The following is a 7,697-nucleotide window of genomic DNA, read 5'->3' on the forward strand; positions in this document are numbered from 1 at the left end:
AATGTTGGGATGGCTAAGAATGGCCAAGTTAGAAGCCACGTTAACCTAGTTAACGTGGACTCTAACGTGAGGTCTAGGGGCACATTGGAACGTTAGTGACAATGTTGAGTGTCACTAACGTTCTCAAAGTTTGGCAAGGCCACGTTAGAAGCCACGTTAACCTAGTTAATGTTGGCTTTAACGTAAAGCAAAAAGGGGCACACTGGAACGTTAGTGACAATGTTGAGTGTCACTGACGTTCTCGAAGGTTGGCAAGGCCACGTTAGAAGCCACGTTAACCTAGTTAACGTGGGCTCTAACGTGAGGCAAAGGGGTGCATTGGAACGTTAGTGAAAATGTTAAGTGCCACTAACGTTCTCGAACTTATACTTTCACTAAATGTTAACACCCCTAACGCCCTGAGCTAAAGTCTCTGCCCACTTAGCACTTTCTCTCTGCAAGTAAAGCCAAGCCCAAATGAAGAAAAAAACTGCTTCAAACTCAAGATCCAAAGGCCCAAGACTTGAAGAGCAAACTAGAAGCTGAGAAGAGTAGTATATATAGGAGTAGCTTTGAATTGTTAAAAAAGTTCTGGAGGCTGGGAAAAAGAGAACTACTCTCTGTATTTTAGATTCCCTGCAATTTCTAGTTCTATGATGTATTCTCCATCTTTGTTTTCATTTTCAAGAGCTATGAACAACTAAACCCCTTTCATTGGGTTAGGGAGCTCTGTTGTAATTTGATGGATCAATACTAATTTTCATTATTCTTCTTCTATCTTTTCTCTTGATTTCACTTGAAAGCTTTCGATCTTCATCCAATTGAGTAGTTATCTTGGAAGAGGAATGAAGAGATCAAGCTAGAAATGCTTTCTCATGCTGGACCAAATTGGGTTTGGATGGGTATGTGACTATAACCCTCTCAATACTTGATTTGGGAAATGCATTTGGTATAATCAGTGACCATACTTCATTTCTTCTCATGAGCAATTGACCAAGGAATTGGCTATTGATCAAGATTTGAGAGATTGAATTGCAAGAAATTGTAATTCAATCACTTAAGATTGCCAAGGAGATCAATGAGTGCATTGATTGAGGAAGAGATGAAAATGAACTTGATCCGGAGAATTGCAATATCTCCTAAGCCCAATGAACTCTCCATCTCTGATCTTACCCATTCTCTTTAATTTCTGCCATTTACTTTTATGAGCAAATCCCCCATTCTCATTTACAATTCTGCAATTTATTTTCAGTCATTTACTTCCAATCCTTTAATTCTAGCATTTACTTTTCTGTTATTTACATTCCCGCCATTTTATTTTCTGCAACTCTCAACCCAAATTCTGGATTCGCTCAACTAGAACATTCTTCTAATTAAAGTTGCTTGATCAATCAATCCCTGTGGGATTCGACCTCACTCTATTGTGAGTTTTTACTTGACGACAAATTCGGTACACTTGCCGAAGGGAGATTTGTTGTGAGACAAGTTTTCTATGCATCAAGTTTATGGCGCCGTTGCCGGGGATTGATTGTGCATCAATAATGATTAAATTGGAAGATCACTAGATTGAGCATTTTTATTTTTGTGAATTTCATTTTCTGTTTGAGTGATTTACTTTTTGTTTTAGTTCAACTTCTTCCCTTCCCCCTCTACTCTTTTGTTTTTCTATGTTATTTTCAATTCTGTTTGCTAACCCACTAACTGTTTGATATATTGCATCACCCACAACTAACAGTAATTCTGACACAAATACTTTCTGCACCTATCTTTTCTTGCTTGCACTTGATGGTTGTATGACAGGGAGAAGAAGCTGGGCTTCAACTTCCTTCGATTCTGAACCTGAGAGGACCTTCCTTAGATTAAGGAGGGAGGCAAGAGGAAAGAAAGTGGTTGGTACTGAGGAAGAAGAGGAATTCTTTGAACCAAACATGGAAGACAACATGGAAAACCATCATGAAGAAGAAGATTACAACCATGTGGGAGGAGGTAGAGCAAATCATGCTGGGGAGGATAGAAGAGTTTTGGGCTCCTACATCAATCAAAACCCAGGCAATTGGGGGAAGTAGCATCCAAAAGCCAACAATCCATGCCAACAACTTTGAACTTAAACCACAGCTCATCACCCTTGTTCAGAACAACTGTTCGTTTGGAGGAGGTGTTCAAGAAGACCCCAATCAATATTTGACCACCTTCCTGAGAATATGTGACACAGTGAAGTCTAATGGTGTTCATCCTGATACCTATAGACTGCTCTTGTTTCCATTCTCACTTAGGGACAAAGCAGCCAAGTGGCTGGAATCTTTCCCAAGGGAAAGCTTGACAACTTGGGAAGACGTGGTGAACAAATTCTTAGCAAGATTTTAACCTCCTCAACGAATCAATAGGCTGAGAGCTGAGGTCCAAACTTTTAGGCAACAAGATAGTGAGACTCTATATGAAGCATGGGAGAGGTTCAAGGACTTAACAAGGAGGTGTCCACCTGACATGTTCAACGAATGGGTGCAGCTGCACATTTTCTATGAAGGGCTCTCTTATGAGTCAAAGAAGGCCGTAGACCATTCATCCGGAGGATCTTTGAACAAGAAGAAGACTATTGAGGAAGCCATAGATGTTATTGAAACAGTAGCAGAGAACGACTACTTCTATGCTTCCAAAAGAGGGAACACAAGAGGAGTAATGGAGCTAAACAATGTAGATGCTCTGTTGGCCCAAAACAAGCTCATTACCCAGTAGCTAGCTGACCTCACAAAGAAGATGGAGATGAACCAAGTAGCAGCAATCTCCACTTCATCAACAACCCAAGAAGCAGATGGGAGTCAGGAGCAAGCCAACTACATTGGGAATTCACCAAGGAAAAACTATGATCCATACTCCAAGACCTACAACCCTGGATGGAGAAACCACCCAAACTTTGGGTGGGGAAGTGACCAAGAGCAAAACCAAGACCAGAGACGTTACAACTCCAACAACAATGCAGCTCACCAGCAATTCACACAGAGGACATCTCAACACCCTCACAACAACACTTCTCCGCATGCTTATCAAAACCAAAACAGTACATCTGCTCCGAATCACTCATCACTTGATGACAAGCTCTCTAAGATTGAAGCCTTACTTGAAGGAATATGCCAAGAGATTCAAGAAAATAAGGTGTTCAAAGAAGAGGTGCGAGCCAATATTAATAACCAGGGAGAGACCATTAGGAAGTTGGAATTCCAGGTAGGATATTTAGCTGAGAAGATTCCCAAACCTACTGATAGCTTCCCAAGTGACACGGAGAAAAACCCCAAAGGAGAAGCAAAGAAAGTAAGATGGAAAGATTACAAAATGGTCACTACGAGTGATCAAGAGACTGAAGACAAGCAAGGCAAACTTCGCAAACAACCTGAAGACAACTCAACAAAGGAGGAGGATAGAGATCACCAAGAACCAGAAATCTCACAACAAGAGCTGCTGAAGCTCTATGCTCCCTTTCCTCAACTGCTCAATGGTGCTGTGGGAAAGAGAATATACTCAAGGTTCCTAGACTTGTTTGCATCTCTGCATGTAAACATACCATTCATCAAGGTAATTCAACAAATGCCTGCATTCATCAAGTATATGAAGGAACTTCTTCCCAGGAAAAGCTCACTCAAAGGAGGCCAGACTATAATGATGAACAAGGAATGTAGTGCCCTTATTCAACCTGAGTTGCCTACAAAAAGAAGAGACCCAGGGAGTTTTCACATCCCTTGTGCTATAGGTGAAACTATGTTCGATAGAGCACTATGTGATTTGGGGGCCAGCATCAACTTACTGCCCTTATCCCTGGTGAAGAGGCTGCAGATCAATGAGATAATGCCCACAGATGTAATCATCAGACTGGCTGACAAAACTCAAAAGCAAGCAATAAGAGTGGTGGAAAATGTGTTGCTAAAGGTTGGGAAATACTTTCTCCCAACGGACTTTGTCATCCTGGACATGGAAGAGAGTTACACTCACCCAATCATATTGGGAAGACCATTCCTAGCTACAGCCAGAGCACTTATCGATGTAGAGAAAGGGGAACTAATATTGAGAATCCAAGATGAACGACTCAGCTTCAATGTTTTCAAACTCTCACAAGAAACAGATCAAGAGGACAAGAAACGCTAAAGAAGCGCTTCATGGGAGGCAACCCATGTTTTATATGTTTTTAAAATAATGAATAAATCAATGTTTATGAATTTCAACCCAAACTTGACAAACACTTGGTGAAATCTTTATCATGCAGTATATAGTGAAGAACCAGTTTGGTGTTCAAAGCAAACCAAGATGCATGCTCGTCTTGGGAGCTTTGAACAAAACTTTTCATCACATTGCTTCAAACTAAGTTTGGTGTCACCCCATGGTGCCACCAAAATGCATATAAGGACCCACCAATAGTTAGTTAGTTAGTTGGAATTCATAAATAAACAATCAAATCCTTTCTTCCCTTTTTATTAATATTAGCCGTAAAGTTCATATGGTCATTTTAATATCTTTTCTTACTTTTCTTAGTTTGTCTTTATAGGAAATGAAAAGGAGCATTAAAAGGGATAGATTGGACAACCCCAATTATGACCAGATTCTGCAAGATATTTGTGTACCAGGAGCTGACTGGGAAAGGGGTGCCGGAGATAACCCAAAGTTCATCAAGAGAACAGATCTCACTCCTGAAGTCAAGGGGTGGTTTGAGCTAGTTGGAAGGTCTATTCTCCCAGCTGCAAACAACTCGGAGGTGAATGTCAAGAGAGCCACAATGGTGCACTGTATACTGAAGGGAGGAGAAATCAAGGTTCATGAACTCATAGCTGAAGGTATTAGAAAGATGGCAGAGAAAAGCGACTCGAGAGGAACGTTAGGTTACCCCAGCACTATTTACCGAATATGCAAGAATGTTGGGGTAGTTTTTGAAGATGAGAACCCCATGTGGATAAAGGAAGGCATCCCAATAACTGTACGAAGGATGAAAGCTGCAGCATCCCCTTGGCCTCAGCGGAAGCAAAGGAAGAAAACAGCCCCTCAATTAGTGGAAGGACAAGTCTTAGAGGGTCAAGCACAACAGACCTTGGACATGCACCAATTGCAGGAGGCCATTGATGGCTTGTCTAGACAATATTTGGAAAGCTAAGGAGCACAGAAAGAGCTTCAACTACAGATGATGGGGCAGCAAGAGAAAACACTTTCAAGATGGATGACTCAGCAAGGTAAGTGGCAAAGGCAAATGATGGAACAACAACTAAGTCAAGGACAACAATGGGGAGAAACATTCAACAGGATGGAACAAAGGCAAAACGAGCAACAAGAATCCACCCAGAGGCTAATCAACATCCAAGCACATCAAGGGGCGCACATACATGAGATGCATCGAAGACAAATAGAACAGGCAGAACTATTGGACGAGCAAAGGGCATTCGCAGAAGGAGTTTACATGAGCGAAACAGGACATCATATAAACACTCAAGCCAGGCTCGGTTACTTAGTGGGACAGCTGCCAATATTGCATCCAGGAATAGCCAAGTATGACGAAATGAAGGATGAATTAGCACGAAAGAAAAGACAAAGGGTGGAAGAGAGTCATGAGTCAGTGAGGAAGGCACTTGAGGATTGGAAGCATGCAAGATTGGCACGGATGCGAGGAAGTGCAAGAGGAAACAAGGAGGACAAGCAAGGAAAAGAGCATGGACATCCACAACAGTAAAAGGTGGTGGAGTTCCTTCTTTGTTCCATCTTTCTCTATGTTTTAAATAAAGAAGATATTGTATGAAATAGAACTTGCTTCCATGTTATGTTTAAACCTCTTTCAATTATGTCTTTTAAGTTTTTGGTATTGAAGAAAGTCTATGTGCACTAGTCTTTATGTCACTGCATCTTTCCCTTATTTACTTGTAAGCTTGTCCATTTTAAATCAAATGAAGAAGAGAATGTTTATGTTTTTTTTAAAAGACCAGAGTAGAGTTCATAATGTGGAAGTGCATTCATGAATCTTTGGGGTAGTCATAAGTTAGCTAAGTTGGTTGAACCACAAGGCTAGGAGGACAACTATCTATCCTGAATACTTGACTTTGGATATACCCATGAGACTAAGTTAATAACAAGATCCTAATAAGAGAAAAGGGAAAGAACAATGGAAGTGAAAAACAAAAGAAAAAGAGTAAGCAATAAGGCTAGGCACCAATGGTTTGGACCTTGAGACAAGTGTCTGTGGTGCTCCTGTGTGAGGGATCTACTTGGATGAATAAGCTCTCAGGGGTGCTTTATCACTTGGTAACTTGGGTTAACTAACCCGGGATTATCAGCTGAAAATCCACTATCAAGAGTAACCCTCACTATAGAGCATTTAGTAACCCAAAGAGGTGCTGGACACCAAGGTCTCAAGAAAAGAAAATAAATAAACTATATGCCTATGGTGTGTATGTATGGGGGAGAGACTTGAGGGAGTAAGTCCTTAGGCGTGCTTCAACACCTAGCACCTTGAACCAACTGGTTCGGGAGTGTTGGCTGAAAGCTTATCTTAAAGAGTTGCCCCCTTACAGAGCACATAGCCTAAATAACACAAAGAACCCTTGAAATAACAATAAAAGGATCAATGAATAAAAGTCTCATGGGATATAAACAAAGTAAGTGTTTAGGGACATGATAAAAGTCTGAAAGCCAATAATGGAATGAACCTAAATTGCTATGCATGAAACCACCATAAATGAGTAACATGACTTCCACAAGAATGACTCATTCCTCTGGATATTCCATTCGTCATTCTCTTGTTCCAGTACTTGCTTAGGGACAAGCAAGCTTTAAGTTTGGTGTTGTGATGCCAGGGCATCTTGGCCAGTTTCACTGACCTTTTCTTTGCTGTTTTTAGGGTAGTTTCATGCATTTCTTTAGGAAATAAGCTAGTTTTGGATAGATATTCACCTACACCTTGATTCAAGCATACATTGTGCATTTTACATTATTTCATGAGGATTTTGCATGAATTTAGTGACAAATTGTATGCTGCATTACCCATGACTTGGACTAGAACTTTGATGCACTCTATTGCTTGATTCCAGGACCAAAGGAAGCAAGGAAAGGGAGGTAACTTGCAAAGTTAATGAGAAAAGTGATTGCCAAATAACACTCTCAAAGCCATCATCGCCCACGTTAACTAAGTTAACGTGAACTCTAACGTGGAGAAGGGAAGTTGAGCCAATGTTAGTGACACTTAACATTGTCACTAACGTTGGCAAACATTCATGAGTGGCCACGTTAGAGCCCACATTAACCTAGTTAACGTGGCCTCTAACGTTAAAGGGGGAAGAGAAGCCAACGTTAGTGACGTTCAACATTGTCACTAACGTTGGCCTAAGGACGCAACACACCACGTTAACTCCCACGTTAACTTGGTGAACGTGGGAGCTAACGTAAGAAGCAAGAGTGGTCGACAACGTTAGTGACACCCAACATTGTCACTAACGTTGGAAGCAACCACACAACCCCCTAAGGAGCCACGTTAACTTCCACGTTAACTTAGTTAATGTGGAAGCTAACGATGAGGAATGAATGATGAGCCAACGTTAGTGACACTCAACATTGTCACTAACGTTCCAATGTGCCCCTAGACCTCACATTAGAGTCCACGTTGACTAGGTTAACGTGGCTTCTAACGTGGCCTTGCCAAACTTCGAGAACGTTAGTGACACTCAACATTGTCACTAACGTTCCAATGTGCCCCTAGA

Source organism: Arachis ipaensis, chromosome B07 (genome assembly GCF_000816755.2).
Source record: "Arachis ipaensis cultivar K30076 chromosome B07, Araip1.1, whole genome shotgun sequence".
Taxonomy (NCBI): domain Eukaryota; kingdom Viridiplantae; phylum Streptophyta; class Magnoliopsida; order Fabales; family Fabaceae; genus Arachis; species Arachis ipaensis.